This window comes from Callorhinus ursinus, unplaced genomic scaffold, assembly GCF_003265705.2.
Source record: "Callorhinus ursinus isolate GAN/ISIS: 27379988/994484 unplaced genomic scaffold, GSC_fseal_2.0 scaffold7, whole genome shotgun sequence".
Classification (NCBI taxonomy): Eukaryota; Metazoa; Chordata; class Mammalia; order Carnivora; family Otariidae; genus Callorhinus; species Callorhinus ursinus.
In genome coordinates, this window is record NW_027397069.1 from 51,226,891 (window position 1) to 51,251,166 (window position 24,276).

General features: G+C 46.1%; 1 protein-coding gene, 1 long non-coding RNA gene and 1 pseudogene across 3 annotated transcripts in view; 1 reads left to right on the forward strand and 2 right to left on the reverse strand.

Annotated features, from left to right (window-relative positions):
- SIAH3 (siah E3 ubiquitin protein ligase family member 3) overlaps window positions 1-24,276 on the reverse strand; it is a 68,768-nt gene that overhangs the window by 19,941 nt on the left and 24,551 nt on the right. The window lies entirely within an intron of this gene.
- Window positions 7,611-7,715, reverse strand: LOC112826993 (small nucleolar RNA U3; annotated as a pseudogene).
- On the forward strand, window positions 9,675-13,076 carry LOC141373064 (uncharacterized). Its single transcript, XR_012378696.1, has 3 exons — window positions 9,675-9,803; window positions 10,985-11,287; window positions 13,007-13,076. It is a non-coding gene; the product is annotated as an uncharacterized lncRNA (long non-coding RNA).

Consider the following 24,276-nt stretch of genomic DNA (forward strand, 5'->3'; position numbering starts at 1 on the left):
AGCATCCAGTGATCTCCACACTGTTCTGCTGTTACATAGTAAATTCATTCATTCATTCACCCACTCATTCATTCATTTAACAAATATACGTTGAGCAGTTACTAGATGCTGGGAATAAACTGGTGAATGAAGCAAACGTGGTCCCAATTGTCACAAAGTGGGGTTTTCTGGTGAGTATGGCAGAGGCGGTCAGAGGTCAGGAAGGGGTGTGTAGGAGAACGGTCAGGGCGGCATCCTGCCCAGTTTCCTGCAGAGGGTTGAGTGCAAGTTGCCTTGTCTTTTTCACTTTCTCTTCTCTTCATGCTGAACCCAGTGGAAGGAGAGGGAAGGTAGGAGGAAAAGAAGGAAGCCTTGGACGGCGGGTGACGAAGGAGCTAGGATGCACTTTAAGGGTCTGGAAAGGGATTGATTTCTGTGTGAATTACCTGTAAAGGAAGGGGGGTTTGGAAGGACTTTATCTTCCTCCCCATGCTCTCCCCTGTTCTACCGCTGCCAAAAAATTCTTTCATGAATCCAATATTGGAGGATGTTTCTGAAGGAAGACAAATTGCTAATGGCACTAAAGCCTTCCTCCATAAAACACAGAAATGACAAGTCCTCAATCCTAGCCCTGCTAACGTTTACCAGCCTCATGACCAGGAGCCAAAAAGAACCGAAGTCTCTTCAATTTCTCCCCATTACCAGACTTTGGCATTTGCATGGCATTTGATCTTGGCCAAGCACTTAACAGTAATTGCCTGGCTCATCTTCCCAAGTCTTGAAGAATAGGCCTCAGGATGAAACCTGCATCTTGTGTTGGCTAAGAAAGGGAGCGGAGGCGTAGATTATGGGTGATGGTGGCAGGGCAGGGGCTCATGGCAAAGCGGCTCATGGAGAGCTAAGATGTGGACTCAGTCCTTCCACTCCTTACAAAACCAAGAGCACTCTTTTCACTTTTCCAGGCCTTCGTTTTTATAACTGTAAATGAGAACGACGAAACCTGCCGCCCCTCTTTGAGGATATGAGGAATATGTTAAAATGTGTTATAAACAGTGAAATCCATTTGGAAGGAGGTATTATATGGATGCAAATCATGGCAGGGTGTGCCCCCAACACACGGTTGTCCTGGCTGACAACTGCTGAGGGCCTGTGTTAAACACATTACACGCATCGTTTCATTTAATCCTCCTCTGGGCTCCGGGAGGTGGGGACCATCACCACTAACAGTTTGCAAATGAAGAAACAAGAAACCAGAGCACAAAAAGGATAAGGGGCTTTCCTAAGACCTTGGGGTTTGTAGTAGTGGAACTGGGTTTTGAGGCTCAGGAGTCTGGCTTTCGAGCATGGGAACTGAGCCCCCCAGAGCCTCCTACCCACCTCTCTGGGTGTGCAGCCAAAGCTCCCTCAGATGCCTGTGGATTATCTGCAGCTCATATTTCATTTCATTCCAAGCTGACTTTTCCTGCCATGTAGTTCAGCTCATTAGTTGGCAAGGGAGCTCAGGGACTTAGAACTAATCCTAATATTAAGTAAAGAGCAAAGCATAATTAGGAAGATAAATCTTCTGGGGAAAAAATGTATGTAACAGATTCCAAAGTCAAGCATGGGTGATTTTTCCCATCTTCTAGATGATCTACACCACTGTTCTCTTTTTCTAGCAGATAACTAAGGGAGGATGATAGATTAAAAAAAAAAAAAACACACAAAACTTTTTTTCCGATTAGAAGGGAATGTATTCTCATCACACAAATTTTAGAAAATTCTGCATAGTATGAAGAAAAGAATAGAAAACTCAGAATGCCACCGTCCTGACAAATGCCACTATTAACATTTTGGTGTGTACTTTTTTCAAGGCCTTTTAAACATAAATACCTAAACACTGTATGCAAATTATTATAAGCTGTTTTTTTCCACTTAATATCTTATGGAACAATACATGTTCAAAAAGGTTGATTAACACCGGCATTTTCATTGGCTCCATTTGGCCCTGGAGAACTCACGAACTCATAGGGATGTGGCATAATTGGTTTCCTTCAGATCTGGCTAAGAGAGACACAATGGTTACATACATCCCGTCATTTACTAGTTTGTTCATTCAGCAAACCTGCCAGATGTTGGCATAAAAAGAAAAATAAGACTCAGTTCAGATCCTTGAAGAGTTCATTGTCTTGTGTCAGAGACTCTGCATCAGTGTTTTTTACTGGCCCAGTTTCATCGTCTTCGGCTGTCCCCTCCCACTTGTCTACACAGTCCAAGAAGTAGCTTTGTCACTGGAAGTGGTCAGGCCTTGTTTGCTGCCCCTCCCCCACTTCGAATCCCTTCCTTTTTTTGCCTCTGGGTTTAACAGTAGCATAAAACTAATTTATAGCTCTTGCCAGGAAGAGGACAAATTTTCATCTCAGCCCGTCATGCGAAAAGCACTAGTACAAATGAATAATTGTTGACCCATGCTACCTATTAGAGATTGTGCTGAGGTCACCTCGTTTGTTGTTTTAACACAAGAAATTAAAGGCCCTGGCGAGGGTTTCCCTGGGGACTGAATTGGTAATGACATAGAACATCGTCTTTGTGGGTGACCTCTCCTGGCACCATGTTCATGGCAGGCAGGGGGAGGGGCCCCTCCCCCATGACTATCCCTCTATCCCGTGAGAAGGGCAGATTCTGCCTGTGTCCACTTTTGATTGTAGAGACCCCATTTTCTCCCGGGGTCTCTAATAATTAGCATGTATCCGTAGAGCAATTAGAATATCCTGGATGCTGTGTGACGCACTGAGGGGACATGGCCACTGACATTGCTGTTTTGGCCATCAGGGAGCTCACCAGCACCTGCCATATGTGAAGCCTTATGTTTCTGCAGTGTAAAAGTTCATGGAGTGAAGCGGGCTGTGCTCTCTTCAGTATCAGATGGCTTCAGTTGTAGGAAAAGACTTGTGCAGGGGGAGACTCTAGAAATGGGCCAGAAACAATAGATGAGGACTGGGTGGTGGAAGGACGAGGGGAGAGCACTCCTAGAGGAAGGAGAATGGCTCAAGCATGGACAGGAGCTGGTCTTCACTGACTGGTGAGGCCTCAGCAGAGGACCGAGAGCTAAGGCTGGGCAGGAACAGGGCACCTTGATTACTCAGAGCTTTGAAAACAAGACTGGGGGCTGGCGGGCAGGAGGGATGGCGGAGGGTTTCACAACATTTTTGGTCCATCCCATATCCTGGATCTATGACCATGATACAAAGGCTCTGTTGAATGCCTTCTAATATGGATGACGAAAAATTATGACAAACTGTCATCATTGTCACGTGTGTGGGTATAGAGCCTTTCACACAGTAGGGGCTCCACAGATATTTAATAACATGTTACATTATTCATTCTTCTGCCATCTTTCCAGTCAAGAACTATTACCTTGAACCATCACTAGCATTTAAAAAAAGCGTTTTCATATCTAGTGTTTCAGGTGATCCCGAATATAGGTAAGGTCAGCCAGCTGCCCAGTCGATAATATTTGCTGCCTCGTGTTCCCTATGTTCCAGGCATTGGCCTCGGCCAGCAGGTGAAAACATTAAGGGGCAGCAAGGCTGAGTTCTGGAGGAGATTGTGCCTGTCCATGCTGACTCTGGAAGGTACAGGTAGCAAGAAGGGAAAATGCTTTTTCTAGGGACTGGGGATATTATGCAGGAGAATCCACCAGAAAATTAGTACAAAGAGTAAGAAAATTCAATGAAGTGGCAGGGTGACAGGAATCTAGTTTTTTCTAGCCACTGGGCCCTGATGATGGTGAGGTTATAGGGCTAGGTGGAGTGAGGCAGGGAAGGAGTTAATCCTTCTTCTGGACCTTGGAGTGTGGTCCCTGGGCAAAAAGAACAGTGGGAAAGCTTCTGGATCATTACGATAATTCTCAACAAAGGTGTTCCCACACTAGCCAGGGAAGCCATATTTGCTGTTACTAGGAGCCACAGTTCATGTCTTGAAATAGGCAGGGGGGATGCTGAGGGATAATGCAATATTCTAAAACAGAGATCAGAGGCCTCGGTGAAACTCATGAAAGCACAGGTACTTCCAGTTCTGTTTTCAGCATGTGGCCATCCCAAAGAAACACATGAGCCATTATTAAAGGACACTGGTAAAACATGAAATGAGAATCAGTGCAGACAGAGAGGAAATTTGTAGAAATTATAAAACAATATTTTGCTACAGCCTATATGAATATATGTATACTTTCTCTAAAAAAGATGAGTTAACAAAAGTACTCTCAGGAAAAGATAGAAAATCTAAACACATCAGTTGCTAAGAAGCAAAAGACAGTTGTCATGCCTCTCCCATTAGCTCTTTCAAGATGTAACCCCCAGGCCAGATGGTTTCAGAGGGATTCCTTACCAAATAAATGATCTACTTAAATAAAATAATAAAATTTAATGAAGATAATACAAAAAGAAAGCTGTAGACAAGTCTCCCTTATGAATATCATTATAAAATTCTGAACGAAATGGTAGCAAATGGAGTACAGCAGCAGCGTATGGAAAGAATTATATGCCTTGGCTAGAAAGGGCTCCTGTCAGGGATATAAGAGTGTTTCAATATTTAAAAAGCTATTAATATGATTCACGATTTAAATAGATCAAAAAGATCTTCCTTGATGTTGAAAAACCTTTGATAACGTGAAAAGTGAGAGAAAATACCCGAATCATATATCTGGTAAGGGACTTGTATCCAGAATATATAAAGAACTCGTACAACTCATCAGCAAAAAGACAAAGAACACAATTTAAAAATGGGTAAAGGAGAAGTGTTGAATCACTGTATTGTACACCTGAAACTAATATTACCCTGTATGTTTAGTAAGCAGAATTTAAATAAAAACTTAAAAAAAATAAAAATGGGCAAAGGATTTGAGAATACATTTCTCAAAAGAAGATATATATATGGCCAATAGCGCATAAAGAGATGCTCTGTGTCACTAGCTCTTAGGGAAATGCAATTCAAAGCCCCAGTAAGAAACTGTACCCCCTAGGGTGGCTAAAATTAAAAAAAAGACAGATAACAAGTGTTGGTGAGGGTCTGGAGAAATTGGAGCCCTCATACGCTGCTGGTAGAGATATAAAATGGTGCAATTGCTCTAGATAACATTCCAGCAGTTCCTAGAAAGTCAAACATAGAATTACCATATAATCCACTCCAAGTACATACCCAAGAGAAGTGAAAACTGATGTTCACCCAAAAACTTTTACAAAAAATGTTTAGAGCAGTATTATTCAGAATAGCCAAAGCCTGGAAAAAAGCAAATGCCCATCAACTGACAAATGAATAAACAAAATGTATATATCCATTCAAGGACTGTTGTTTGACAACAAAAGGAATGAAATATTAATACATGTTACACCATAGATAAACCTTGAAAACATTATCCTAAGTGAAAGATTTCCTTCAGAAAAGACACAAATTGTATGATTCCATTTATATGAAATATCTAGAATAGGCAAATCCTATAAAGCAGATTTGTGGCTGCCAGGGGCTGGGGGGAGGAGGGAATGGGAGTGCTTTCGAATGGGTATGGGTTTCTTCTGGGGGTGATGAGAATTTTCTAAAATTAGCGAGTGGCAAAATGGTTGTGCAACTCTGTGAAGATATGAAAACCAACTGAATCATACACTTTAGAAGGTGTATGAATTATATTTCAATAAGACTTATAAACAATAGAATGAGATAGAAACTTTCTGAACAAGTAGGCAGGCATTACTTATAATGGGTAAACTCTGGAAGCATCACTGAAATCCAGGATAAATCAAGAATGTTCATTGTACTGTTATTTAAGATTCCACAGGAAGTAGCCAATGCAATTTGATAGGAGAAAGAAATAAGAGTATAAAGATTTGGAAAGGAGGCATAACTGGAAAATTATTATAAATATTAAAGAACTCAGTAAAGCCCCGGTTTAATAAATATAGGCTAATAATTATTCAAACACAAACTAGTTATACACATTAAAAATAATACTAGGAATAAATTTTACTGAAAACATTCACAAACTATAAGAAAAAAAGTTTAAAATGCTACTGAAGAACACAAAGAATTGAATAAGTAAAAAGTATAATCTATTCATGAATAGGATGGTTCAATATTATAAATATGTTGACATTCCATACATTTAACAAGATCATCACAAATATGCCAATACACAACCAAACAAGCTGATTTAAAAAGTTTATATAAAAAAGCATGCAAGCACACTTAGGATGTTACTGAGAAGTGAGTAGCAGTGAAAGAGACTAGCCGACCAACTTGTAAAACACCGAATGAGTTACAGTATTTAAAACAGTATGATTCTGCTTCATGAAAAAGCAAGCAGACCAATGGAACAGCACAGAGAGTCCAAAAATAAACTTAAATAGATATGGGTCTATTTAGTACATTTAGTGGAGCAGAAAGCATTGCATATCATTAGAAGATTCTCCAACTGTCCCAATGAGTTTTAAAATCTGCATCTCCATTTATCCATAGAAGTGAACTGAGAGAGAGCTTATGGACCTGGAGAAGACAGTGTGTATAGAGAAATCAGGACATAGTGGTGACCTGCTTAGACTGATGACCAGAGGCCAGATGGCAGAGAGAATTCTTAGTAGGTGTCATTATGGATAGATGACAATAGCTAGAAAGAATGCCCATCAGATCCAACCATTCGACAGTGCACTGGCCCTGGGTGTATCAGCTCACAAGAGCTAATTTTGAAAGTTTCAGGAATTTTGTGAGCTGGTTGTTAAATACAGCTGTTGTTAAAATTATGTAAACTGACAATTAGATAAATTATATTAAGAACAAAGGTAATACCCCAAACTCATCGCTTCCTCATTTTTTTACTATAGATGTATTCTTGAGGTTATTTACATATCTATAAATCGGTCTTTATATCTTTATCTGTATGGTGGAAATACTAAATAATGGTAAACATCTCCTCCCAACTTCACGAACAATGTCATGTTGGTAGCTTGAAATTAGCTGTGGGGAGAGCATTTTACACCAAGGAAATTGACAAATGCTGGGAATCAGGGCTTAATTTCCTGTTTTTTTGTCTAGAGCAGACTGAAGAAAGCAATGGAGAAAATGCTAATAAGGCAAATTAAACTTAAAAGTGTTGTGTGGGGGCATTTGGGTAGCTCAGTGGGTTAAGCATCTGCTTTCGGCTCAGGTCTTGGGTCCTGGGATTGGGCCCCACCTTGGGCTACCTGCTCAGCAGGGTGCCTGCTTCTCCCTCTTCCTGCCCCCCCCCCCATCCCCGCGCTTGTACTCTCTCTCTCTCCAATAAATAAATAAAATCTTAAAAAAAAAAAGGTGTCGTGTGTGTAGCTGTTACTTTGTGTTAGATAGCACACAGTATTGGTGGAATATTCTTTTAGTATTCTTAAAATTATTATCCAGTTCAGCCAAGATGTTGTTCACATCATTGATGGGTGAGTGATATTCTGACATTTATCTTTGTTTTTTCACTTGTATCCTGTTAACATAAAAGAAAATATCAACCAACATTCATATGGAAATCACACACATTCATCAGTGATGTGGTGGCTTCTTGTTGTAATCTGATTTTGTTAAATAATGGCTGAATTACAACCAAAGGTTGCCTAGGGGTATAAGAATTCAGCAAAACCAGTGAAGGCATTCTGTGTGGCTGTGTGGAATTCAAAATGAAAAATATTGCATATTTTATTATTTTAACAAACTATAGAAATGACCCCTGAAAGTATAGTCTTTATTATTATTTTAAAATTGTGTCACACATCCTTTATGTCAGTAAAATTTAAAATGAACCTTTGTATGTATATGTATGCATACCCTCCCCCCACCCCGAGCTGATTGTCAAACATCTACCAGAATTTCACTTCATTGGCCCCTCCAAATTTGGACACAACTCTAGACAAAAGTGGGGAATCTTCAACTTGGCTAAGATTAACTTTCCACTCTTGATGGAGCGGGAACCTAAAATATGTACTAAATTCAGTTACAGTTAATGCACACATCAAATTATCAATGTTTAAAATTTATACCCATTTCTCATCTGAAGCCAGAGTGCCCTCTCTTTCTGCCTTCAGCTTCCAACCCAGTTGTAACAATATTGATGGTCCCTTCCTGGTCCTGACTCATAAAAAAGTCGATGAGGGTCAATGAGTCCTGAAGTGGACATAAATCCTGAGGCTGCCCTTCATGACTTTTGACCTTTCAGTGGTTGTTGCCTTGAAGTAACTGGCTGAGCTGCCGGGAGTTAAGGTGGGGGAATGGGCATGTTGGGGGCTCCACAGAACCAAGACCCTTAAATGGACTCCATAATTTTCATTTCGCACTTAAGGCCTCACTGGAAATTTATAGACTGTGGTTTAGGAATCATTGCAAGTACTAGACAAGTTTTTTGCGCCTGTAGATCTGGGAAAGGAGTATCTCTGGACATTGTAACAAACACCCCAGATAAATGGTGTATGCCCACTGAAGATGGAGAGCTTTGCCTCGTGTACAAGTCGCTGGGCATGACTCCTGACCATGGGCAGGATCAGCGGCTTCCAGAATACAAGGAGACTCCCAGCCTAGAGTGTCAGTAAATTTGGCCCATGTTCCTTCTGCCTGGCAGAGACTCGAATCAGGGAATACAGGGCTAAAAAGAGCCCAAAGTGCTTACCCAAGAAGGTCCTACCTTCATACTGACCTTGTAAAGTGTTTACAATATGTTATTTTTAAAAAACCAGGTAGGACTGTATAGGCATATCACTATATAATTCTTTTCTTATAGAAAAATACAATCAAATATATCGCATAAAAAATGTACTAGAAGTACAAATACCAGATTTTTTTTTTTTAAGATTTTATTTATTTATTTGAGAGAGAGAGCGAGTGTGGGGAGGCCGAGAGAGGGAGAAGCAGTCTCCCTGCTGAGCAGGGAACCTGATGTGGGGCTCCATCCCAGGACCCCAGGATCATGACCTGAGCCGAAGGCAGACGCTTAACCAACTTGAGCCACCCATGTCCCGCAAATTCCAGAATGTTAATTGTGGCTATCTCTGGGTGGGAATACTGGCAATGTTTTTCTTAGTGGTTTTCTATATGTACTTTTTTTAAAAAAAAAGATTGATTGATTGATTGATTGATTGATTTGAGAGAGAGAGAGAGAGAAGGAGTGTGCTCACACAGGAGCTTGAGTGGGAGGGCAGAGGGAAAGAATTCCAAGCGGACTCCCTACTGATGAGCATGGAGGCCCATGCGGGGCGTTATCTCAGGACCCATGAGACAATGACCTGAGCTGAAACCAAGAGTCCAACACTCAACCAACTGAGCCACCCAGGCACCCCTATATGTACTGGTTTTGTAATTAGAAAAATGTTATTTTTAAAATAATGTGTTGGAGGGCAGGGAGATGAGAGGGGAGGAGGGGAAGCACAGCAAAGACAAGACCAAAAACACTTCCATTCTGTCAGCAGCCCAAGCTCAGTGCTGTCCCTGGTTCCCTCCTTGAGCTTGTCCTGACCCAGAGCACCCAAAGCTCCTAAGCCAGTGCAGGGTCCTGGGGCAACAGCTGAAGGCATAACTCAGCAAGGGTAGTGGAGAAGCCTTCAGCTTGGCTCACAATGGCCAGTGTTCTGTTCTGGACCCTCCCAGGAAACTGAGCTCTGCGTCCTCCCCTAGGAGAGGCCAGGGTCCTCCACCTGCTCGGCCCCACCTGCACCTCCCAGTGAAGGTGAGGGGCAAGCAGGCCCAGCCCTGTCTCGTGTCATCGGGGTTGCTCCATAATGGCTAGGTGGCTGAATGGATGGATGCACTCCTTCGCGCCAGAGTCAGCTTTCACACAGTGCGAGGTGAGGAATGGTTGGCACCAGGAGCTCACATATATCTTGACTCTTGCGTGTGTTATCCAGCTGATGTAGTGCTGTTGCAAACCACTCTGGATACTTAAAATCTGGGAGGCATTTTTCAAAGGCTGCTACCAGCAGCTGGTGTTTAGTGGCTTAGACGTGGGGTATTGATGTGTGCTGGAATCAGAGCAAATCACCCTCTGGAAATAGAAAAATGCTAGGACACGGGCCAATGAAGGGCTGGAATTTTAGCCTGGCATGTGCCTGAAGCTGGTTGATTTCAACACTTCTAAGCTTGAAGTCAGAGGCAAACCCTTAGAGAAATATTATGTTGCTATACTCTGCCACTGTTGGGAGTCTAGAATTGATACTCTACAAGAATGATTACTTTGAACAAATTCTGCTGCTAAACTTTGGTTGTGCATTGTCTACTGACTCAGGTGCAGGCAGCTCTGGAGACAAGAGGTAACAAATTTCCTCGGGGCCCTCTGGTTCATTGTCTCCATGGAACTCTTAGTTAAAATGAGGGTCTGCACATTCGGTACCTGAAAGGGCCTGGGACAGACTTTCCAGGAATCAGGCACAGAGTCAGAAAGAAAGAGAATACATAGCTTGCATGCCCATAGCCTTCTGGTTGGCTTCCATGAGAATATGGTTAAAGAACTATTCTGTTATGCCCCAGAGAAATAAAGTAGGGAAGAAGTTAACAGCATGAGTTTTGGGGACCTGGGTTTGAGTCCCAGTGCCACTGCTCATATGCTGTGCCACCTGGCGAAAGTTACTTAACCTCTTTGAGCTTCACCTGTAAAATTAGGCCAATAATAGAAATTCTGTCGTAGGGTAATTTCAAGCATTTTAAAAGAGAGATTCGTATACCTCAGCACATTGCCTGGTAAAGAGCAGTGGCTACTCAGTGGCCAGTGGTAGCCATGATAATGATTCTCTGAACTCAGGGAAGCACCACTAGTGGAAGGGGATGAAGGATGGTAGCGGTTGGTACTCTGGCCATGGTGGGGGCAATGGACATTTCTTGAGGGAAATGAATGTCTTCAGCCTACCTAGATTTTGAAAACTGCAATTAGGCTTTGTTGATAGGAAAAATAGATATTCTGGAAAAGTCCTTTTAATGTCCTCTAAGTGAAACCTCATGGCTGATGTTTTCTTTGTGTGTCCGGCCACTTGAGGATCTCAGGGCTGTGAGGCTATGGCCTGGGACGAAGAAGACTGCTTTTGTTGTCACCTACTCCAGTTTCTCTTCCCAAGGGTTCCCCAGCCCGTCCGCTCTGGGAGCTGGCTGCTTCTGGGTTTCACTTCTGCTCCTCATGTACATCAACCTCTACTGCCCTAGGGCTCAGAAGTCCTTCTGGAGAAAGTCTTCCAAAGGGAAGTCGATTCTGCCTCTGGGAAACCAGAGCACGTTTAGCCTGGTCCTGCTGTGAGAGGCTTCAGGGCCTGAGCGTGGCTCCACGTTGGAACCCTGTGGGAAGGTACCCTCTGGATTTTCAGAGTCCTTAGCTCTCGACTGGGTAGGGACACATCACCCGGGCAGGGACGCTGAGGACATTCAGAGAACAGAGCTAGACTCTCCCCATGTGCTCCTCTTAGCCCAAAGCCTCTCATCCAAAGGACACCTCCCAGAACTTGCGGAGGTGGAGGAGAAGGTGCATCACATTTGAACAACCACAGGGATTTCTGAGAAAGAGTTGCCAGTCGATCCCCAAGCTGGTGGATGTGGAAACTTGGCCCGAGAGCTGATAATGCAGGGCCGAGCTTGGGAGTATGTCCCAAGCTGGCTCGTTTTCATAGGCTATTCACTCACATGATCTCTTTTTTGTCCTCCCCAATCCCCAGAGAAAGGACAGATAAGCCCTGTGTGCCCATTTTACGGATGAGGAAACAGAGTCAGAGAGGATCTAAGACTGGCAGGGCAGTGGCCAGGATGTGACTCCGTTCCTAGTTTATATTTTCTTCCTCACCTGAGAGAGGTTCAAGCCAGTGCCTGCTAAAGACCTTTCCCCAAGGACTCGTGGCGCTTTGTTAACACATCCCATTAATCCCGACAGGCGTTCTGGAGCCGCGGGTGGCTAACATTATAATGATTATAATGATTGTTATCATGACTAGGAGAATCACTAGGAGCCCAGGGTAGACCTTCCTTAATGTCATGCTTCTTTGTGACACACATGGGTGTGTGTACACACACACACACACACACACACACACACACACACACACACACACACACACACACACACACCCTGCACCAAAGAGCAACCTGATGAGGCAGCTGAGTGCTAAGAACAAGGCCTGAGGTCCCAGGACTAGAAAGCAGGAATGCCCTAGGATTTTCTTTCTTTCTTTCTTTTTTTTTTTTTAAAGATTCATTTATTTATTTTGAGAGAGTAAGAATGAGAGAGAGAGTACATGAGAGCGGGGAGGGTTAGAGGGAGAAGCAGGCCCCTCGCTGAGCAGGGAGCCCGATACGGGACTCGATCCCGGGACGCCAGGATCATGACCTGAGCCGAAGGCAGTCGCTTAACCAACTGAGCCGCCACCCAGGCGCCCTGCCCTAGGATGTTCTGATGCTCAAGTGATACGAAAGCCTTTGCCGATGACACACACAGGGCATTAACACAGTTAGAGTAAGTCTTGGGTGTCTTCACACGCTCAAGTGCAGGTAGCAAATAAAGGTGCTGAGCCTCTTCTGGGCTGGAAATGAGAGGCTACCGTCTGTTCTCAGGAGCAGAAGGAAGCTGGTGAACAGAGGTCCCCTCAGGCCTTCTAGGCTCCCGTGGGGGCTGCTGGGAAGTGAGAGAGCACCTGGCGGTTGTGTGGGCACCATCCACACTCAGAAGCAGATGGGCTGGACCCAGACAGAGCCCGTGAGCCTGCCCCAGGACCTGGCCTCAGCGCTACATGCTGATGCTCTCATGCAGCTGAGAAGGGGAGAGGTCGAGTGTGGGCTCACATGGTTTAGGGAGCAGGAAAAAAAAAAGCCCCAGACCTGCTGCCAGGGAACCCGAATGAGATGGTCTGAATGTTTTTGTTCCCTCCAAATTCATATGTTGAAATCCCAGTGCCCAGCGTGATGGTATTAGGAGGTGGGGCCCGCGGGAGGTGTTTAAGTCGTGAGGATGGAACCGTCATGTGTGGAATTACTGCCTCACTCAAGAGGTTCTGAAGAGCTCCTTTGCCCCTTTTGCCAGATAAGGACACATCTGATCACCTTGGCACCCTGGCTTGGGCTTTCAGCCTCCAGAACTGGGAGTAATAAATTCCTGTTGTTTATGTGATGCCCTGTCTGTGGTACTTTGTCATAAGAGTCCGAATAGACGAAGACATGGAGAACACTGTTCCTGCAGTCTTGCATCCGAGACCCCTTCAGCCCCCTTCATAACAACAAGCCCTTCTGCCTAGCCTGACAAAGTCATTCCGTCTCTCAGTTGCTTATCTCTCTTGGTTAGGTCAGGTAGCTATAACAGAATGCCATGAACTGCGTGGCTTAAACAACAATTTGTTTCTCACAGTTCTGGGAGAGTCCAAGGTCCCTTCCCATAGGCTGGGGAGTCCAGGATCAAGAAGCAGCAGGACGGGTGTCTGGTCTGCAGATGGTCATCTTCTTGTTGCACCCTCACATGGCAGAGGGGGCGCCAGATCCACCAGATCTTGGGAGGACACAAATCCCATAGTGGGGGTTCCACCCTCACAGCCTCATTGAAATGTCATTACCCCCCAAAGGTTCCATCTCCTGATATCACTCCACTGGAGGTTAGGTTTCAATGTGTAAGTTTCAGGGGTTGGGTACAACCACGCAGTCCATAACACCCGTCCATCCATGCAAGAAGTGTTTTTGGAGCATAGTCCCCAAGACACTGAGAATTCAGTGGGCGTAGGGGCGCCTGGGTGACTCAGTGGGTTAAGCGTCTGACTCTTGATTTCAGCTTAGGTCATGATCTCAGGGTTGTGAGATGGAGCCTGGTGATGGGCTCTGTGCTGAGTGTGGAGCTTGCTTAAGATTCTTAAGGTTCTCTCTCTCCCTCCCCCCCACCCCCGCAAATGCATGTGCGCGCGCTTGCTCGCTCACTCTTTCTCTCTAAAAAAAAAAAGAATTCAGAGGGAGAAACTGACAAGTTGTTAAGCAATTACATAACCTGGGGGAGGTGCCATGGCATGGGGGAAGTCCTGGGTACCAGAGGATATTTAACAGGAAAACCAACATCATCTTGGGGCATCAGGGAAGGCTTCCCAGAGGAAGTGACCTCTGGGAAGAGAAGGAGCAAGAAATGGGCAAGCAGGAACAAACAGGGGAGCAGAATTGCTGGCATGGGGAATAGCGCATACAAAGGTAGTGCTGCAGTCTGTAGGCTTCCTTCTCTCTCACCTACCCGGATCTCGGCTCACCCCACAGCACCAGGTTGCTCAGATTGTTCTAGACTGCTGGAGGAAGTTCTAAGTTTATTTGTTCATAAAGATCCAGCAGAAATAAAAATCTATCACTGTGGGTGCTTGCTGGGGAGCTGTCATACTGATGTATTTCATCTTTTTGGATGTGATGATTTTAGGTGTCAACTTGGCTAGTCCAAGTACTCAGATATTTGGTGAAACACCAGTCCAGATATTGCTGGGGAAGTATTTTTTTTGGGGGGGGGTAAGATTAACATTTATTTACTTATTTTTATTTTGGGTGGGAGGGGCAGAGAGAGAGAGACTCTTAAGCAGGCTCCATACTCATTGTGGAGCTGGACAAGGGGCTCAAACTCATGACCCTGAGATCATGACCTGAGTCGAAATCAAGAGTCAGATGCTTAACTGACTGAGCCACCCAGGCGCCCCTGGGTAAGATTAACATTTAAATCAGTAGACTTCGAGTAGAGCAGATTACTCCTGATAACGTGGGGGGGCCTCATCCAGTCAGTTGAAGGCCTTAAATGAGAACAGACTGACCTCCCACGAGGAGAAGGGAATTCTGCCTGCAGTCTTTAGATTCCAGCTACAACGTCAACTCTTTCCTGGGTTTCCGCCTTCCACCTGCCTCGCAGACTTTGACAGCTTCCACAGTCGCATGAGCCAACTGCTTATAATAAATCTCTCTCTCTCTTTTTGTAAATAGATACTATTGGTTCTGTTCTCCAGAGAACTCTGACTAAGACACTGGTTAAGCCCTAGCACCTTTAAGTTTGCCTGATTCATTTGAAAGCATTACATCTTATCTGCCAGGAAAGACTAACCTTTCTGGCTTTTCCCACTGATTACAGGTATTCACACTATGATCTCAAAGGGCTCGGTAGAAAAAACACCCCTGAATTCCATTCTTGCCCCATCTGTAGTGAGACTCCAGAGCTTAGACAAGTTGATTGACTTCCTAGGTGTCTTTTCTTCATTTGTCACACAACCCCCAGAGAATGTTATGGTGACATGGCAATACGGGGGATGCTTCTAATAAAAATGACAACAGATACTATTTGTATAACATTTTCCAAAAACCAGGAGTCACATTACGCACGTCACATGCATTGGCTCACAGCAAAGCCATGTGTTAGGAATTACCATCCATCCCACTCTAGAGATGAGGAAACTGAGGCACAGAGCAGCTCAGCTGCATTGCCCAGGTTCTCATGAAGCTGAGGCAGCCAGGCTGGGCCCTTCTGCTTCCCCACAGTGCTAGACCTGGGTTGAGAGCAGAAGGAGCCAAAGCTGGAGCTCCATCTGATGTGGGAATTTTGGACACGTTCTGTGCCACGACACTGTGCCACTTCCGGGGGCCCTCCCCTCCTCTCACAAGCCCGCAGGGCCTTGTGCCCGGCAGTCCGGCAGGCTGGTGGCCTGGCTTCTGCGGGCCTCTTCACTTCAGGATCCTGATGGCTAGACTGGAATAAGCACAGTGCAGTGAGGTTGAGCCAGTGCAACCTGTTAATACCCCAGCTGGAGAAGAGACATGTCTCTAGCCACTTCTTTCCACTGACCCGTGGACCGGAAAAGTATGCATATGCATCTCTCTTTAAAAGTCTCATTATACATTAGAACCTTGAGTTATAAAACCCGGGAGGGATAGCATGCCTCTGAGCATAACTGTCAACACCGCCCTCACGACAGCAGTACTTCGGGGCCTCACCCTGTACACACGTTTGCTCGAGGCGGAGCTGCAACGACACAGCTCACCTTGGCCTGCCTGGCCTCCACGGCGGTGAAGGCCCATGGGACTGCTCTCCGACATCACATGACTTCAGCAGGGGGCTCTCTTCACTTTGCGCAGCATTTAACTGCTGCTCACCTGCCCTGGGACAGCCAATCCAACATGGCGGGAGGAGAGCCCTGAGAGAATGTCCGTGGTAACCACACGCACCTATGGGTCCCAGCCGTGAACAATAATGACAGCAACAACAGCAATGGTAATACTATTCTCAGAGTCTGTTACCGACCAGGTAGTTAATACCTTGAATCAGGTAATACTATTTCACTGAAAGAAGGCAGCCCTACATCATGATTAGGAATTTGCACTAGACGACCAAATCCTCTCTCTGCCACTTACTTGCTGGTGCCTAAATTTCCTCATGGGCAAATAGGAATAATAAGACCACCAGCCTTTTAGTGTTACTGAGGATTAAATGAGTCATTCACATAAAACACTTATAATGGTGTCTGGATCATTGTAAGCACCTTAATAAATACCATGTATATTCATATTTTATACATAGTTTTATCTTTATATGTGTTTTTTACTCCTTCCAACTATCTCACGAGTCAGGCAGCATTGCTATTTCCATGTCACAGATGCAACTATGATGTGAGGTTGGCCAGAGTCCCGAACCCCTGTGGTTGCGCGCTGTGCCCCGTGGCTGCCTCCCGCACGTGTGTGGGGAAGACCGCCTATCTGTTACCCACCCCCAGCAGGTCTGCAGGTGTGTGGCCCACATCCCCGGGCCACCCCCCCTTCCCAAACATGCCGATGCCTTACGCTGCAAGCATCTGCGACTCGGCCCCAGCGGCAGCCATTGCCACAGATGGCTAGACATTGGGGGAAAATACCCAGATTCCTCCTTCTTAAGGGGAGAACTCTAATGTCCTAATGTCTCCCAACGGGTCCCCAGGGCAACTGCACCCCAGATGCCAACGGTGGTAGCAAGCTCACGCGTGCACCTCATGTGGCTGCCTTCCATTTGTCTTATGGTCTTACTCCCCTGCTGGCGTTTCCTCAGTTTACCTCCCAGATAAGCCACCTGTGTTATGTCCCTGTCTCAGGGTTTGCTTCTGGAGACCCCAAACTAAGACACATATACACACATATAGGTATTTGTTGTGTTTATATATGTAGTTACGTTAAATGAGGATGTTTTAAGTGGTAAATAAGTGTAGTGTTTTCCTAGGACTGCTGTAACAAATTTAAACCACCATAAACTTGATATTCTCTCACTGTTCTGGAGGTCAGAAATCTGAGATTAGTAGCACTAGGCTGAAATTCCGGTGTCAGCAGGGCTGTGTCTGTCCGGAGGCTCTGGGGGAGAATCCTTCCTTGCCTCTCCCAGCTTCTGGGGGCCACCGGCGTCTCTCAGGTTGGGGCTGTATCACTCCGGTATTCAAAGCCAGCATGTTCAACTCTCTCCCTGCTTTGCCTTCATACGACTTCTCCTCTGTGCGCCTGTGCCAAATCTCTCCCTGCCTCTGTCTTATAAAGATACATGCCATTGCATCTAGGGCTTACCCGGTAACGCAGGACAATCTCTCCATCTTAAGATCCTTAGCTCCATCACGTGGGCAAAGACTTTGCCATATAAGGCAGCATTCCCAGGATCCGGGGGATTAGGGTGTGGACATCTCTGGGGTCCGTTATCAGCCTACCACAATAAAATAGTAATTCATGCAAAGGAATTTTACTCTTAGCTTCTGTCAGGTGCTGGAGGGTTAGGGACATAGGAATGACTAAAGCAGTCTTTGTCCCCTAGGTGCTCATGTGCCCTTAACCCTTGTCCTTCCTCCTTATGGCTGTGTGGACGGGATGGCTCAGATGGCCAGGGCCAGCTATTGACCGTTTGCAACACTGAGAAAGGAAGCAGGAGAGGCCAGTGTAGAAAGGCAAAGAGCCCGGGGCCCTAATGTCCTGTGTGGTCACCATCTACCGTGGGCCTGCCTGCCTGCCTCCAGCCTGCTTTCACGTAGCAACACGGTAAATCCCACATGAGCCACTGTTTTGTCGTTGTTATTATTTGCTGTTGAACTTGGTTTCTGACAGATACAAGATGGGAAGAGCATGTCAGGAAGAAAGGAAGGACAGGGGGCACCAACTCACAGAGGCAGGAGGAAGTGGGTGCGTCTGGGGGCCGCCCAGCACTGGGCATGGCTGGGATGCGGGTGTGTGTGAGGAGTGGTGGTTGTTGAGGAAGAATCAGATCACCAAGGGCCTCTACGAGAAATCAGTAATTCCAAATTTAAAAAAAAAAAAAATAGCAAAGAGGAAGTCAGACTTCAGAGGAGAGGACTGAGGAAAATTAGAAAATAGAATTTCCCAGAAGTTGGTATTCAGAAGAAAGCTATTTCTTAGGTGGCCACACAATTAGCCGTTTTGTGTTCAAGGGTAAAATAGGCCTTTGGGTCACTCAGCAGAGCCTTTGAACTTGCCCCTCTGACCTGCTTGGCTGTGCCCACGCCCGGGGCAAAGAGTCCACAGCGCCTGTGCCCTGCAGGGCCTCCTCCTAAGGATGGATCACCCACCAGTACACACCCAAAGCCAAAGGGCAGTCAAGATGCTCTGTTTGTGGGGGCGGAGGGTCTAGTTTTCTAGGTGGCTGACCCCTCCCTCTGGGCCTTCCTCCTCTCCTCCCGGGACTCTCCCACCAGATCTACTGTCCCACCTCTGTGGCCGCCTCTCTGCTTTGTAAATATAGATGGGTGCGATTATGGGTTGAATTGTGTCCCTGAAAAAGATGTTGAAGTCCTAAGCCCCAGCACCTGTGAATGTGACCTTATTTGGAAACAGAGTCCTGGCAGATGATCAAGCTATATGAGGTCGTGAAGGTGGGCCCTAATCCAATATGACTGGTGTCCTTATAAAAAGGGGAATTTTGGACACAGAGACAGATCTATTACAGAGGAAAGATGATGTGAAGATACAGGGAGAAGTCCATCGACAAGCCAAGGAAGTCCTCAGGCCCCCAGAAACTAGGAGAGAGGCATGGGACAGATTCTCCCGCACAGCCCTTAGGAGAAGCCAACCCTGTGACCATTTTGATCTGGGACGTCTAGCCTCCAGAACCTGTGAGACAACAGATTTCTGCTGTTCATGCCGCCTACTTTGTTGGGACTTTGTTACGGTGGCCCTAGCAAACAAATGCAGGTTAGCCCAAGCCCGGTGGGTTACATTGATTTGGTTTCCTATCTCTCCATCTAAACTGTCAGCCTCTCTAGGGCCCAAACCATATTGCCTCAGGACCTAGTACATAGAGTAGGCCTTCAAAAAATGTTGGTATCGGAAGAATCATTAGACTTCAAAGTGCAAATTTAACTGTCATCCTCATTAACCAGAACATAGATGCAAATTAGGAGCAAGTGTCATTTAAATGACTCTGTGGCCCTCTTAATCATCTCATCACCCAGTGATGGCCCTGAGCAAGTACCCTTTCTCCCTTATTGGTTTGCTTAATCCATGAGGGTGGGGTAGAAAAAGTGGCGAGGTGGGGGGTGGTGGGCGAGTTCTGTCTTGCAAGTTGGGTGGGAAGGGAGAACCAGAACCCTCGTTCACCGTGCAATACCCAGAGCTTCTTCCCACACGGGATTGATTTTCCGTGCTTGTCTTTCGGCACCACCCTCCAGGAAGCGGGGTTGAGGGCCTGGGGACCAGCCAGGAATGATTTATGGGGCCCTCAGCAGCAGTTACAGGGAATGCATCATACCTGCATGTTCCTGGCTCAGACTACAGGCCTTGGCTCTTGGGGTGCGTGTTCCCCACTGTAAGTGAGGAGTGGGGCCCGAGGCGTCTCTGAGAAGTCCAGCTCCTGGAGCTACCAGTCCAAAGAGCACCAGGGCCCTCGCTGAAGACACTGGGGTCTCGGCTCAGACCTGTATACTGGCCCACTCTCATGATTTGGGGGCAATGAGTAGGCAAATTGCAGTCTTTCAGGGATGTGATTTGGGGACTTGTTCTTCAGTGCCAAGATAACTTTCTTAGAGGTGAATACATTTCCCCAATAATTCATGGTTTTTTTAAAAGTGTAGTAGGCAGGGCGCCTGGGTGGCTCAGTGGGTTAAACGACTGCCTCCGGCTCAGGTCATGGTCCTGGAGTCCCAGGATCGAGTCCCGCATCGGGCTCCCTGCTGAGCGGGGAATCTGCTTCCCCCTAGGACCCTTCCCCCCTCTCATGCTCTCTCTATCTCATTCTCTCTCTTAAATAAATAAAATCTTTTAAAAAAATATAGTAGGCAGCATATTGGATCATGTGAAAACACACTGCATTAAAAGGAATTACCTTGTAGTCAAATAAACTGCATTTGAGTTGGAATCTTTTTTGCCCTAAGCTTCAGCTCTGGATTATTACTCAAGAGGGTTCAGTGCCATCAGAAAGTGGGCTTCAGTTTTCATTATCAAATATCCATATGAGAACTAGGACAAAAGGCAAAAATAGCATTAATATTAACAACGATTGCCTCTGGACTGTGAGATTATCGGTGGTTTAAAGTTTCTAGGTTTTCCATTTCCACATTTTGAAAATGAACATGGATTTTTTAATGCAGTCAGAAAAATCATACTTTTAAAAGAGTCAGAATCCTCAGGACAGATGACAAATATTTATCGAGTGAGAGCCAGGTGTCCGGCAGGCCTGGAAGATAGAAACTCAGCCTCATTCTAGAAGAAGAGGTTTTAAAGGAGGAGCTGTTTTCAAAGCTGCTGCGTTCTCACACTCCACCTCCCTCCCCCATGGTCTCCAGTCCCAGCCTTAAATATGACCTATGTGCAGTTCTCCTTATTTGACCCTCAGCACAAGGTGGGCACCTTATTCCATAATGATCCTGGATCCACTCGCATAATAACGGAGCTACAAGTCATATTTGCATGATGCTCCAGAATGGCTGTTTCTCAGCTCCAGCTGCTCGAATGAATTGTCTGAGGAGCTTTTTACTGCCCGGCCCTCCCCGCAGAGTACTGACTTTGTTGGTGTTGGGTGGGGCCCCGCTTGCTCCTGGAGTCTCACGAAAGTTGCCCTGCTGATTCTCATACGCAGCCTGCGCTGAGACCCGCTGCTTCCGACTTGTTTAAAGCACCTGTCCACTGCTTCGGTTGATGCTCAGGGCTGCTGCCGGCGAGGCGAGTCGGCCCTACTTTTCCTTGGCAAGTCTTTTTATAGGCACTACTTTAGAAACCTTAAATCTCCTTCTACCTCTGGAATTTTTCCAATTCTCTCTCTCTCTCTCTTTTTTCTGTAAAAGCTATGCTTGATATGCCTTCCAGCTTTAAAATTCTTCAACTATCTGAATGTAAACTCTCGACTCTAGAGAGCTTGGTCTGTTCTGTGATTTCCCAAGCCCCGAAAACATTCTGGTCTCGAAACTTTCACTATCCAAAGACAATGGAAAGCCTTTCCAGCTTCTCTCCACCCAGAAATTGTCCTACCTTCCTTGTTAGGCAGAGGCCAAGAGACGTGAATGCCTTCTGGGCAAGCAAGTACTGTCAAAGTATCCATCTGGTGGCTTCATCCTATTATAGACCCTACAGTGTAGTGAGTGGTGCTGAATCATAGCAAAAGGAGGGTGTCTGTCCTAACAAAGGCCTGAGCGCCCGCCTGTGACTTTGGGCAAATAGCTTACTGGCTCTGAGCTTCAGTCTTCTTCCCTGTTGTATCGCTGGGATGATGTTTTATGGGTCAACAGAGTAGACCCTGCAAAGTTCAAAGATATATTTTTTCCATTTGATCTTTACACAACCTAAATTAGGGCAAAGTTCCACATCCTGTTTTACCAAGTGGGCAGATTTGACTTAAAGAGGTTTAAGTGGCTTGTTCAAAAATCACACAAATAGCCACTGGCCGATCTTGGTTTTGAAGTCAATTCCTCTTCGTTCCAAACCCTTTGTTTGTCTCACTATGCCATGTTAAGTTCCCTAGAAGTGTCAATAACATCCCCTGGCTAAAGGGTTGTGAGTAGGATTGAGTGTGATAAGGCCTGGCACCAAGCCGGGCACCTTACTCACCCACGAGCTCTTACTCACCCATCGTTTCTTCCCACTTAAATATGTCATTTTGTCATTTTTTCAATAAGCTGTTGCTATGAATAAAAATAGAGTAACCCTCCCACCCCACCAGTATCTTACCATATTCTTCCTTCTCTCTCTCTAGTGTAAATCTTGACAGTTTTTGTTTTATTTTGTTTTGTTTTTATATTTTGTAATGCAAACAGCTGACTTAAGCTTTGAGGGCCAAAGCATCCACTTCAAAGATGCCTATATCTCAGATACACACAGTGCCCACCATACAACCCAATAAAGAGCCAGGCTCTCTCCCCCTCTGAGGCCTCTTTGTTTTAGAAATCTTGGTGGATTTTGATGACTGACCATTTGGGCCACTTGTTTTTTTTCTCTTCCCTTGCTTTAAATTCCTGCTTTTATGTTTTAGAATCACCAATAAAGAGTGAGTCCTGAAATCCTAGGCTCCACCCTCAACCTCCATAAAAGCAGAACCCAGGCCCTTGAGCTGGTGGGGTGGAGGGGGGTGTCTCTCTCTCCCTCACCTTCCTTCCCCTCCCTCCCTCCCTTCCTCTCTCTCCACAGGACCTGCTGTGTGGCCCGTGTGCTGTATAATTTCCAGGCCCTGTAAGTGATAAACCTTTACTTTTTCAGTTTCCTGATGGTTATTGCTGTAGGCATCTTGCAGTCATGGTAAACCCACAAAGACCTGCAGGATCACAACATTGGTTTTTGAGAGGCTGAGACTGGCACCCAACACTCTCCCATACTCTGGAAGCTCAAAGGGTCTGGGCCTGCCCTCATTTAATCAAAGCAGAATCTCTGGGAGAGGGACCCAGGTTCAGCATTTTTGCCTTTTTTCAAAGCTTCCCAGAGGAGCCTCACATGCGGGCAGAGTTGAGACCCACTGTTACAAAAGAGACCACATGCTGACGTTCTTGGCATCGCCCGACCGCGCCACATAGAACCTGGCACCTAAAGAAAGTTCTGTGGTGTGCTTGTGGAAACAGCGCACTGGGATTGGAAGATCCAGACTTAAGTCCTGCTCTACCACTGACTAGAGACAGGAATGTATTCTTTCCGTGCCTTGAATTCCACCTTCATTAAGAAACAAACATGGGGGGAGGGGCGCCTGGGTGGCTCTGTCGGTTAAGCCTCTGCCTTTGGCTCAGGTCATGATCTCAGGGTCCTGGGATGGAGCCCCGCTCTGCCTACTTGGGCTCTCTCTCCCTCTCTCTCTGTCAAGTAAATAAAAAAGAAAGAAAAAAAAAAAAGAAAAAGAAACAAGCATAGAAAAACAGGTTGTCCTGTACTGTCTCAGGGCTGGGCTGAGAAGCAAGTCAGTTACCGTGGGCACTGACGTGTTCTCGTTCGCGAATGCTGGTGCATTGTGCAGAGGTAAGGTGCTGTGACACCATTAGGGGCGCCTAATAAATATTTATTGATTTTCACGAGCTCTTACTCACCCATCTGTTCTTCCCCCTTAAATATGAAGCCGGGGAAAATAAAGAAGAAATATAATTGCCCCTCACATTTCAGGACTCCCCCGGCATCTCAGGTTAATAGGCCTCTTCAGCTGTCCTCTAAGTGCTAATAATTCCTGGGCGTTTTGATGGTAGCATTTTCTCCCCGAGATGAATTGACCCCAGCTAAGAGCCCAGCTCCTTCCCAAATCTCATTACAATCAGCCTTGATGGCAGACAGGCTTCAGAATGTAACAGAATTAGAGCTTTTAAATCATCATCTCGACTCCGGGAGCATCGCGCTAATAAACAGGAGGGAAGATGCTAGAGGAAAGGCAGGGACAGGGACTGCAGCCTGCACGCCAGAGCTTCCTTCCCACCATGCTCCTCACCACAGCACACCGCGAGGGAAACCCATGTGGCCCAAGCCGGAGCCAGAGGGCCCACGGCTTTCATGAACCGTCTTGGTGAGGCCGAGCGGACACGGGAGGCCGCACTTTCTGGGCTGCATCCACTCTCCCCGGCTTCCCGGCTGCCTCGTCTTTTCGTTCATTCCGCAAGCATGAGTACGAACCTGCCGTGGTAAGGCCCCAGGTGGGCCCTGCAGAGCGGCCAAAGAGGGAAGCCCGGGCACCCTTCTACTTTCTACTTACCTACCCCGGTCACCTCTGTGTTCCCCTCCAGCCAGCCCCCTCCGCAGTGCGGGCCCTGGTCATTTCTGGATATTGTGACACCTCTAATGGGTCTCCCATTCATCTTTCCCCAAGGTGGTCCTAGCGCCTAACACACACTAAAGGGACCTCTGCCACTCACTGCCCCACTGGGGAGCTCCCAAGGGTCGAGGGCG